Here is a 12,150-nt window from a genome sequence, read left to right as displayed (position 1 = left end):
CACTCTCCTCCCCTACTCAAGATACACTAGATGCCCATGGAGACCTCTCCTGACCATGTCAGAGCCACCAGCTACAAATGATGGAGTACAGCATGTGCACTCTGGGGGAGTCACCCACAGAGACAGGCCTGGGGAGCCCGTGTGAAAGTTTAACAGAGCCAGGGGCCTCCTTGCATCACGTTGGCATCAGCTCGGGGTGGTTCCAGCACTTGAAAACCAGATGGCTCAAATGCTGCTGCTGGCTGTTGTCACGCTTTTCAGTGGGGATGACACCAAGACCATGGAAGACACCACCGATCAGAAGATCCATGATAACACTTTGCAGCAAACCTACCAGAGCTAACAAATACTCTTATTCAAATAGTTTTGGTGGGGTTTTTCTATACATGAAGCCAAATGTATTTTGATGTGGACCAAAAAAAAATATGAATCACTATCAGTTCAGCATTTGTATATGCATGGTAAAATTTCTGTCTGAATCTATTCATTTATCAGTTCACTCATTCAGCAAATGCTGGGATGCCTCATGCCCAAGAATGTGTTAGGTGTTTGGGTGACAGCAGTGACCAAACTAAATGAAACCTCTGCCCTCTCAGGTCATTTATCCCAATAAGAGGCTACAGATTTCAGCTGTGGAGCCAGCCCACCACACTACGGTATGCCAGACTATGTCAATGACCCATAAAATGTAATGCATTCTCTCTTCCTCAGCCTCCTATTCAGCATTGTGCAGATGTACTGACCTCACCGTACTCTGCAAAAAATTAATTAGCACTGGTAACTTATTTAAGTAACATTTAAATACTTGGGAAACAGTAAGCACTCAGTACACATTACCCATTACTAGGCAAATATTACAATAAAGTAAGTTACACAGCATAAGAGAAAGAAGCAAGGAAGAAGGGCTCAGAGCTTTGGTTTTTGACCTTGCTAAGAGGCACAAGTGTAGGAGGGAAGGAAACAGTGTGGCGGGGAGATCACTGAGGGTGGCAGGCCATTGGTGTTAAATCCTTAACTATGATGATCAGGGAGTGTGGCAGGCTGTTGATATGAAGTCCCTAACTGTGGATGTAGCCATCGGTGCAGACTAGCCAGGAGGCCGTGGTGGCAGAGGGAATTGTTAAGGATAGCAGTGATATGGCTGATGGTTGTGCAGACTCCTGACAAATTGCCCAGGAGACAGGACTCATGGACCTGAATCCTTGCTCTGGCTGCAGGGCACCCTCCAGTCTTCCTTCCAGGACCAAGGACAGGAGCTCTGAGACATGGAGGTTGGAGCATGCTACCTTGTCCTCTGTTTGCTTTACTTCACGGTATAGGGAGTTCATATTGTACTATTAAATATTTAAGTTCCATCTTTTTATGGCTGTACATTTTTATATTGTGGCTGTGTTGTAGCAAATTTATCCCATCTCTCATTTTTCTTCCATTCCAGTATCATTCCAGGAAGCAAAGCTGTAGTGAGTGTTTAATAGCTAATCATGCTAGTTCACGATTATTTCCTTAAGATAAGCTTCCAGAAGTGAACATCCCAGAACTAACTACCTCGATTGAGTGTTGTTGATGTTTAAGAAATACCATTATAGAAACAAGAAAAAGGGTAAATTGAAGAAATTTACTAAGTATTTCTACTGTTTGTTTGCCTGGAAAAAAAGGTGCATAACTCATCTTTCACAACAAAAATAAAACCTTGATTCTAATGATAGTGATGAACCAGAACATTTTGTTTTAGATTCAGAAATGATGTATATACTAAAATGGCCCCAATATAATCTTGAGGCTAACTTTCAACCACTTACGAAAATTTCTACATTTCCAATAATATAGCTTCTACATTAAGCTTTTATCAGAAAAATAGTAAAAAATATTTGTTCAGAAACTGTTAAAATGGCAGTGTCATAAAATATAAATTATTTTAAAGAGCTAGGTCAGCGGCTATGGATTTACTTATCATTCTGATGTTTATTGAGCAACAAGGTCCACAGCACTATGGCAGATATTGAGGACTGGCAGTTACATACCTTTCATAGCTGTCTCTCCAGTACCAAGGACAGGGAGTGGCCCAGGCACCCCACTGTGCTTTCCATGGTCTGTGCCCTCCTAGAGTACAAAGCAAGGACTATAAGGATGACATGACGTCATCTGGCATCAGGCCTGGGAAATATGCCACAGGGAAGCAACTGGGTCTGGAAAAGGAAGTATGAAAGATGAAAAATAAACCATTATTAGGAGTGGGGGAGATTGCTCAGTGATTAGGAACACTTGCTCTTCCTCCAGAAGACCCAAGCTCAGTTCCCAGAACCCATATGGCTGCCCACAACTGTCTACAACTCCAGTTGTTCTCAACGATCTGATTCCCTCTTCTGGCTCCAAAGGCACCAGACATGCACATGGCACACACATACATGCAGATAAAATACATATAAAAATATTTTTCTTAATGAAAACATTAAGTGTGGTTTAAAAAAAAATGTGGTACTTATGGCCAAATCGGGGACAAAGAACAACACAGAGTTACAAGATGGAGTGGTCCAGGGGTGGGAGGGGGATTCTAAGCACCACAAAAGATAGAATGGTAACAGAAGGACAAAAATGAATTCCAAGTCAGAGCTGGGAAAATCCTGCCCCCGTGCTCAGTAGAATGCAGCTCCTAGGCTCGTTCACAGCTGCAGCAGAACTTCCTGAGTCAGGAGCGGTGGGTAATTAAGACCAAAGCTACCATCTTGGCAGATTTGGAAACGACCACAGTGTAAGGCATGCCATGGGACACATGCTGGCCCAGGGAAGACTTTCTGAGACAAACACCTCCTAAGCTTCAGTGGGTGAGATGGGAGAGCAAGGGGAAGTGGCAACAAGCCAGAGATGAGTCAGTGGGAACAAAGCTTGTCTCTAATTGGCGATGGCTGGGTTTACAACTTTTCAACCTCACGATGATACAGAAGGGTACCCATGCCACTCTTCCATTTTTTGCTTCCAGTAAAGCTACTGGATGTGTTATGATACACCCAACCCTAAAATAGACTTTTTATTAGATAATTTTGCCCAGCTGTAGGCTAATACCAATGTTTTGAGCACATTTAAATCAGGCAAGGCTAATCTATAACATTTGGTAGATGAATTAAATGCATATCTCGCTTTTTGGTACTTTCGGTTAATGAAGAGCCTTCAGGTGGTAGGCTCATCTTAATTTTAGAAGCACTTGTTAAACATAAGGACTCTCTCCACATGCTGTTACCATCGACATGTTATGGCTTACCTTACACTAAAACAGCATGTACCAAGACTTTAGGAAATATGTAGATATGTAAAACTCAAAAGCTTGAGCTCTCCACAGGATAGATATGTATCATGGGTCACATGTATCTTTAACATTAACTGTATTTGTGAATGACACAAAAGCATGAAGACCCAGCTCTGCCTGTCTGACGGTCTTGTCACTGAGATAATGGATGACTAACGGACAAACACGTGTGCCCTCTTCTAGGTTATACTTGTGGGTTTTGTCTCTGGTTTCCATCTTAGCGTATCATAAGACAGGACTGGGAAGACTTCGGCATTTACACCACAGCTGCTTTATTTCACCCCCAACCCTCCTGTATATTATCTGCTTGAGAAATAACCTTCATGATTTAGCACTAGGGAAAGATTTTTTTTAATGTACTTGTGATGTCTACCCAACAAGGTAACCAATCAGGTAAGGGTTTATGTATTTTAGGTTTTGCTGATATGACTCCTAGGGAGCTCGTAGTCAAATATAACATTCAAAAACTTCTTTAACAGTTGTCATTTTGTTGGCCCTTTCTACTTTATTAACATTTCTTCGATGCTGTTATTGGTTAAGTTCACTCAAATTAGTTCCTTGAAGGATTGACAAGTAAATATATAAACAAGCAGAGTGTTACAGTACTCTCGGGGTTATCTGATAACTTCCAGCACTGGTGGCCCAAACTGAGCTGGTACTGGCTTTGTTTCCCCACGATTGAAAGAGTCAAGACATACTGAACAGTCTACACCATTCTTGCCACAATGCTGTCGCCACCAATTCATTTCATCCATGTGGTCATCCCACCAAGTAAATATTACAGTATCCCCCTTTTGGTGAAGGGTAACTAAAACACAGCAGGGCCAACCAGATTGCTAAGTGCCACCCAGTTGTGTAGGCAGGTGACAGCAGATCTTCACTCAGTCATTCTTTACACCAACAAGATGAAATGCCACTTGTCACCTTGTGCAGAAACAGCAGGATGAATGTTGATTAAGCACAAGAACATCCGTTTCCAGTACTGGCTACTCTATTGGCTCTACGGGAAAACTCCATTCTTTTCTTTTCCAGCCACATTTTGGTGCCTGTTATTCAGCCTCTCTCTATATGCACAACATGGGATATCATTTTAAACCAATGGCTAATTATGTACACAAAGTTATTCTAATTTTTTTGCTATAATTTTATTGATGGGGTGTTTCCAATCGTCTATTCCTTTTAAGAAATAATTGGTTAAGATTTTTCTTTTTGTTCTGGTAGGTACATATAAGAAGTATACCAGACAAAAACATCACCTAGTAATGAACAAATCTTGCTCCAAGATTAAAGTTTTTACTTGGCAATTTCTGAATAAACTAAAAACCTACCTATACCACTTGACTGTCAGGGACAGAAGACCCCACTCAAAAGGAGAATTTTCACATTTACATATCTGGATCAATAGGTTAAGAGAGTTCTCTCAATTACCTAGCCCCTCTCTCCTCCTCAGATAGGGGCTAATTTTTTTAGAGAAGTTGTAAGTTGGCTACAGCAACTTCAAAGTTTTCTATCTTTTCATTCTTTCTTCCTAAAATGTCTCTTTCCTTAAAAGTCACATAAGATTTTAGGTTTGAGTAGAGTTCTGTGTTCTTTAGTGATCCAAATACCTGATAAAGTCATATGACCTATGACAGGCCCAGCCATTCATTCATCCCACTGCTGGACAGAGGTGGCCCACTGAAGCTATACCCTGAGCATGAGAAGAATCATCAAAGCATAGGGAATAAATTCAAACTGCATGTCTGAGATACTGGCAATCACTAAGGTCACTAATTCTTGAAAGGTCAGGCAAGAAAGGCTGGATAGTAAAGCACTGGCTTTTATCACACAAGCATGAAAACCTCCCCAGTAACACCAGATGCAAAAGCTCTCACAGGGCCCTGCCTCTCTAGGGCCCCTTGAAGGACAGAGAACAGCAGTTGTTTTCCTGAACCTATAAAAAGGGACACTATAAAGAAACCCTGTGATTGCTTTTGGTAAGATGGCCATTTTTGCTATGTCAATCCTGCCAATCTATGAGCATGGGAGATCTTTCCATCTTCTGATATCTTCTACAATTTCTTTCTTCAAAGACTTGAAGTTCTTGTCATACAGGTCTTTCACTTGCTTGGTTAGAGTTACACCAAGATATTTTATATTATTTGAGGCAATTATAAAGAGTGTTGAGTCTCTGATTTCTTTCTTAGTCTGTTTATCATTTGTATATAGGAGGGCTACTGATTTTTTTTTTTAGCTAATCTTGTACCCAGTCAATTGACTAAAGGTGTTTATCAGTTATAGGAGTTCCCTGGTAGAGTTTTTGGGTTTACTTATGTATACTATCATAACATCTGCAAATAATCACACTTTCACTTCTTCCTTTCCAATTTGTATCCCCTTGATTTCCTTTAGTTATCTTATTGCTCTAGCTAGAACTTCAAGTACTATATTGAGTAGGTATGGAGAAAGTAGACAACCTTGTCCTGTTCCTGATTTTACTGGAATTTCTTTGAGTTCCTCTCCATTTAATTTGATGTTGGCAATAAGTTTGCTGTATATTGCTTTTATTATATTTAGGTATGTCTCTTGTATCCCTGATCTCTTCAAGACTTTCATCATGAAGGGGTGCTGGATTTTGTCAAAGGTTTTTTCAACATCTAATGAGATGATTATGTCGTTTTTTTTTTCTTTCAGTTGGTTTATATGGTGGATTACATTTCTTGATTTTCATATATTGAACCATCCCTGCATCTCTGGGATGTAGCCTACTTGGTAATGGTGGATGACCTTTTTAATGTGTTCTTGGATTCAGTTTGCCAGTACTATGTCTCTCAACTGAGGAATGGATAAAGAAAATGTGATACATTTACAAAATAGAGTATTACTCAGCTGTTAAAAACAAGGATATCAGAAAATTTAAAGGCAAATGGTTGGAACTAGAAAAAAAATCAACCTGAGTGAGGTAACCCAGACCAAGAAAGACAAACATGGTATGTACTCACTCATAAGTAGATGTTAGCTGTAAAATAAAGGATAACTATGCTACAATCCACAGATCCAGAGAGACTAGGTAACAAGGAGGGTTCATAGGGGAACACCCAAATCTCCCTGGGAAGAGGAAATAGAAGAGATTTACTGAGTGGACTGAGGGCAGGTGGGGATGGGAACATGAGCAATCAGGTTTGAGGAGAGGAAGAGTACTGAAAGAGACTACTGGAAAGGGGGGGCCCTTGGGGGTGAGGTAAAAACCTGGTGCAGGGGAATCTCCCAGGAATCTACAAGGAAGACCCCAGCTTAGAGTCCTAGCAACAGGAGATACATAGCCTGAACTGGCCATCTCCTGTGACCAGATTAGTGCCTAGCCCAATTGTCATCAGAGAGGCGTCATCCAGCAACTGATGGAAACAGATGCAGACCCACAACCAAACATTAGGCGGGGTTTGGGGAATCCTACAGAAGAGGAGGAGAAAGGAGTGTAGGAGCAGGGGGGGCGGTCAAGGATACCACAAGAAAACTCACAGAATCAACTAAGCTCATAGGGGCTCTGAACTGACAACCAGGGAGCCTGTATGGAACTGACCTAGGCACTCTACATGTATATGACAGTTGTGTAGCTTGGTCCTCTTGTGCGACTCCTAACAGCAGGAACGGGCTGTTTCTGACTTTTTTACAGGCCTTTGGGACCCTACTCCTCATACTGGGTCACCTCGCCTAGCATTAATTCAGGGGGAGGTGCTTAGTCTCACTGACTTGATGTGCCATGTTTTGTTGATACTCATGGGAGACCTGCCCTTTCCTAAACAGAAATGGAGGAGGAGGGGATGGGAACAGAAGAAGGATGGGGGGAAGGGACTTGGAGGAGAGGAGGGAGGGGAAACTGCAGCTGGGATGTAAAAATGAGTAAATGATTTAAAAAGAAAAAAGAAGAAGAAACCCTGTTACTAATGGAGAGGACTTCTCATTTCAGAGAAAATGGCAGGATCAAGGAAAATCAGCTGGTTAATTCCCATTGCTTTTGCCAAAGAGATTAATTAAGAACCAGATATACTGCCTGCCACTGCTCTGAAGCCCTGGAAGGCAGAGCTGACCAAGGGCGGCTGCAGGATTTACACCAGCATGGGAACCTGCAATCCCACACCTCATCAGGATTAGAGCCCAGACACTTGGCCTCCTAAAAACCCGGAATACTTTAGTTATGAATACAAGTGAATTGCCATGCTCGATATTTCCGTACACAGATAACAACAACTGAAAATATTTCAGTAGATGTTAATAAAATGTGAGTGCTTATAAGAGGAAAAACAAAAGCTAGTTAAAACTATGGTTGATTAAGAGCAATTTTAACTGCATAGAATGTTTTGCCCACTAACTTCCTGTGTGGTAAAGCTCTAATTCTTTTATAGCCAACATACTGCACTGCTCTAAATATGACTTCCATCTGGCCAAAATGATGAATCACAGCTATTTTTATTGTAGCCAATGCATGATCATGGCATATCCATTCCAAGGGTCAATAAATAATATTTAATTAACTTCCTCATAAATTCTATAATCGAAGTGTACATCATTCTATTCCTTGGGTGACTGAGATGGGAGTTTTTCCCCCTCAAATATAATTACAAAAGAATACTATAGCATTAAAAAATCCTATAACACTTAATAAAATACTAGAACTTTTTAGTTTGGCAATTGAGCACGTTCTTGGTACACGAATTACATCCTAAGACGTGGATTTTCGCTTCTAATTCAGTTTGGAATTTCTATCACTGTCAAAAATGAAGTGAGCAAAAATAGGAGAAGCAACAGATTGCCACAGAGGAACATGCTTACGTCACTCTGGAGAAGTCACAGCCCTGCTGCTGAACTACCTGAATCCCATGTGCCCTCAACCACAGCACATCAGGTATCTGCACAGGAGGCTCCGGCCTCCTCCAGCAGCACCCACTTAGACCACCTTCACTATGGCTGCAGAAGGCTGGGGGCTGCAAAGGGAACAATGCTCCACGCTGCTCAGCCTGGAAGGTTGCTCCAGGGAAAACCAAAGTTCTGGGCCGGTGTGGGGCGGGGAATAATTTTAATTATGTTCCTTTGAGTTATTTGGCATAGCAGTCACCATTTGGTGTATTACCCTTTGACCTAAAAACGCAAGGTATTTACAGGCAGGTCAGAGCAGGAGCATATGGCCTGCTGACTTAACGGAAGAGATGGTTTCAGAAGAGAGCAGAGGAACAGGACGTAGCACATCTCGGAGAACAATCCCCACATTGACTAGGTCATCCCTGTGGAGTGGCTGGAGAGGCCGAGCTCTATCTGGGGACTACACCCCGTCTCCCTTCATTAGGTTTATGTTTTCTCCCAGCCCAGATGTGTTTGAGCAGAGGACTCCCTGTGGCCTGACAGCCATGCCTGCCAGATGTGGGGCATAAAATATTCTCATTTGTTCTCTTCTAAGTAATGAAAAAGTCACATCATCTAAAAGGAAGTGGTATGCACACTCTACAATTACCATGGAAGCCAAATCTGTGTGAGTCACCCAACTGCCTGCACAAGACAATTTGGCTACTGGAAAATCCAGATTAATGGCATTTTTTAAACAACAGAGTAACAACCTGAGCTGCCAAAAAAAATATTATTTTTTCATCATATCACCAGTATTTTTTTTTTTTGGTCTTGGCTATGTAGTACCTCCCACAGAGAATATGAAGACGAAAATCATGTTATACTGCATCTTAACTTTAAGTCTATATATTGATGGGGAGGTTGAATTAAGTAAATCAGCTTCGGACTTATACCCTGCCCTGAACCGGTTGTGGACTACTTTGGACCACGCTGAGACTCCAGGTTCTTTTCTCATTCCAAATGCAATTAGTTCATGGACTGTACAATAAGACACTCACATAGGTGACTGGGATCCAAGGTAACGGTCAGATCTCAAGGTTGTAGGCTGATGTACCCGCACTGGCCACTAACAGCAATCCCAAGGCTCCAAGTCCAGATAGCTCTCTCTCGCCTCCAAGTATGAGACACCAGGAGGAAGAACTGCTGCGCTTTAATCTCCAGCCCTGAAACGCCCACAGCCTAGGCTGGCAGAGTTCATCAACACCGAGGGCGAATTCGCTGCCCGCTGCTTTTATTTTCTCATGGATACAACACAGCCGATGCTGATTAAGTCAGTCACGCATTTGGATTTCGACCCGGGCCGGAATCGACATCCATTTGAAGGAAAAGCGACCTGCGGGCGGCTAGCACCACATTCCCGAAGTGTAGGAGCGCCACACAGGGTGTTGGGAGTTTCGGGTGCGAATCGCCAAGCAGCCGCGGCGCTCCGGGTTCCCCTCCACCTGCGACACCCTGCACCCGCCTAGACGCCGCCTGCGGCCCTTGCCCACCTCTCCGAACTCGGTCTAGAGCCCCCAGCCCCATCTCGGGTCCCAGAGGAGCACCTCCCGCCGCCCAGCCGCTCCAGGAGGGTGGGAGAGGAATCCCCTGCCCCGCCCGGCCCCACCTGGCCGGCGCCAAGCCGAGGAGCCGGTGCCTGCCGCCCCCCAGCCCTTCGCGCGCAGGGCTGTAATAATTACATCCTCATTATTTCTTCTGCGATCGTTAGGGAAAGAGCCCGAGAGCAGCAACAGCAGCTGCCGGGGGAGGCTTAGTTACAAAACCCAGCGCTGGGTAGCGCTTCGCTTAGCAACCACCCCTAAAAAAGCCCCCGTGCTCCCGGCTCGCACTTGGAGAGCCCAGCAGCGGCTACCCCCTCCCAACCCCTAGGCCCAGGCCCTGCTCGTCGCGACGGCTGCAGCAAAGGGCACAAGTGGCCCCTCCCCGCCTCCGCGACCCCAGCGCCCTGTAGCACCGGCTCCCAGCACCTTCCATTCATTCCCAGTCTGAGTCCCGGGGGGCCACCTAGGCTTGGGGGAGGGGGAACTCGGGTCGCTCCCCACTGCCCCACCAGCCCCCTCGCTGGCCAGCGCCCCAGGCTGCACCCCGTTACCCGGCCTCGCGGAGCGGGGAATTTCACACCTCCGCCTCGCTCCTGTAGCCGGGGAGCCCGTGTGCCAGCAACCCTGCCACCGGGCCCTGCAGCCGGGAAGGAAGGACCCCAGCCGCGGACCCCGGAGCACCGGCCACCCCTAAGGTTATCTCACACTCCCGGAGCGTGTTCCTAGTGGACTCCTACCCCCAACACAGCCGCCTAGGCAGGGCCCACGCGGGTCGGTCTCGCAGCACCGCCCCCTCCCTGCCCCGACGGCTCTGGCCACTTAGCGCCCAGGTCCCCGCATCCCAGTCCCCGCGGCCCCGCGCGTCTCGCACCTTCCTCAGAGCGGACATCCTTGGGCTTTTCCTAGTTCAGAAGATGCCGAGCGACATAGCAAGGTGGCCACCCTTCAGGCCAGGCGGCGCGCACAGCACTGCCGCCAGCTCCCAGGCTCGAGAATCCTTGGGTCCGTGCGTCGATCCGCAGTCTGTCTGTCCGCCGCCGCCGCTGCCGCCGCCGCCGCCGCCGCGCGCTCCAACCCCGTTCGAGCCCAGCGCACGGTCGGTCCTCACGGCCGGCGCCTGCGCACTCGGCGCCCGGGGAGGCACCGGCGCACTGGGGGGCGGCCGGTGCGTGGCTCCATCTGAGGAAGGGCCCAGCGCCGCGCGCCTAGGGGGAGCGCTCAGGCCGCTGGGCGGCTGCCAATGGCAAGCCTGGCCCGGAGATCGCAGGGCGCGCATGGCCCGGGAGCCCGCGCACAGCAGGTCCCAACTGTTGCGCGCAGAGCACTGGGTCACTCGAGGACAGTGAAGGTACCGGGCGGGGGAGCAGAGAGGTCCCACACTGCAAGTGCTCGGCGTGTTTGTAGGTCAGCGTGCGAACCCACACACAAGCCAATGCGCCTGGAAAGGTCTAGCTCAATCTGAATCAAGATGTGGCATCTGCAGGCGCATTGGGTGCACCGGACTCTGCCCGGTGAAGTCCCCCACATCTGTTGGGCTCCAAGGTCAGAGAGAGGGAGCGCTAGAAGACAGATCTGTTACAAAGCTTCTTACAGCCACTGAGAGTGCGCACACAGGTGCTCTGGGCTCTGAAATACAGCCTGTTTCCACCTGTTACCTCCCCGCCGGTAAACTGCTCAGTGCTGTGCTCAGAGAAATCAGGGATCCTCCAGTGGCACCCCTGGCACCTCGAATAGCAATCCTTATTAATAAACCTGGTACAGACACAGGGAAAAGAGATGGTGTCAGCCACTTGTTTGCTGCAGCAGCATATAGATAGATGTATGAAGTGCGAAAGTGGAAGCGAATAATAATAACAATAATAATAGTTTATCCTTTTATCTCGGAGAAGTCAGGAAGGCAACCAATAACAGTCTGGCAAACTTAACAAAATTAGCCACGCTGTGATGGAACCTAGTTAGATTCATGGGAACATCCCCCTCCTATCTGTCAGCCTGTCAAGAAGAAAAGTTATTGTGGCCTAGAGTAAAATGCCCTGGCAACTGAAGGCATAGTTTGACACTGGACTCTGGGGCTCTACCACTACACATAGCTAACCTCGGGCAAGTCACAGGGCTCCATGTAAATGTGAACGTAAAAAGGGGCTTTGTCTCCATGGTTAAGACGTTTAAATGTGGCCAAAACTTAATCAGCAAGATGAATATTTACAGAAAGATGGACAGGTGTAGAATGGAAGAGAGGCACATGAACAACCCAATATTTTCCAAAATTCCAAGATCTTTACACAAAAACAGTCTCCATAAAATGTTTTTCATATAATCAGTCAACAACTTCAGTGTACTTTAAAAGCAAAATACAAATTGTGTGAGAGATACATAAATGACTCAAAGAAACCTGACATACCACCTTCTTAGTGTTTTTTTTTTTAATAT

General features: G+C 45.9%; 1 protein-coding gene across 1 annotated transcript in view; it reads right to left on the bottom strand.

Moving 5' to 3' along the window:
• Nucleotides 1–10,810, bottom strand: part of Dlgap2 (DLG associated protein 2) — a 747,033-nt gene extending 736,223 nt beyond the window's left edge. The window contains 1 exon segment of the mRNA XM_052751752.1: nucleotides 10,592–10,810. The gene's annotated coding sequence lies outside the window, so the exon portion shown is untranslated.
• Nucleotides 10,811–12,150: the final 1,340 nt, after the last annotated feature.

The sequence above is a fragment of the Peromyscus californicus genome, unplaced genomic scaffold (assembly GCF_007827085.1).
Source record: "Peromyscus californicus insignis strain IS unplaced genomic scaffold, ASM782708v3 Scaffold_23__1_contigs__length_62951481, whole genome shotgun sequence".
Taxonomy (NCBI): Eukaryota; Metazoa; Chordata; class Mammalia; order Rodentia; family Cricetidae; genus Peromyscus; species Peromyscus californicus.
The sequence above is the reverse complement of the archived record's forward strand: the minus strand, read 5'-3'. Positions and strand labels throughout refer to the sequence as shown.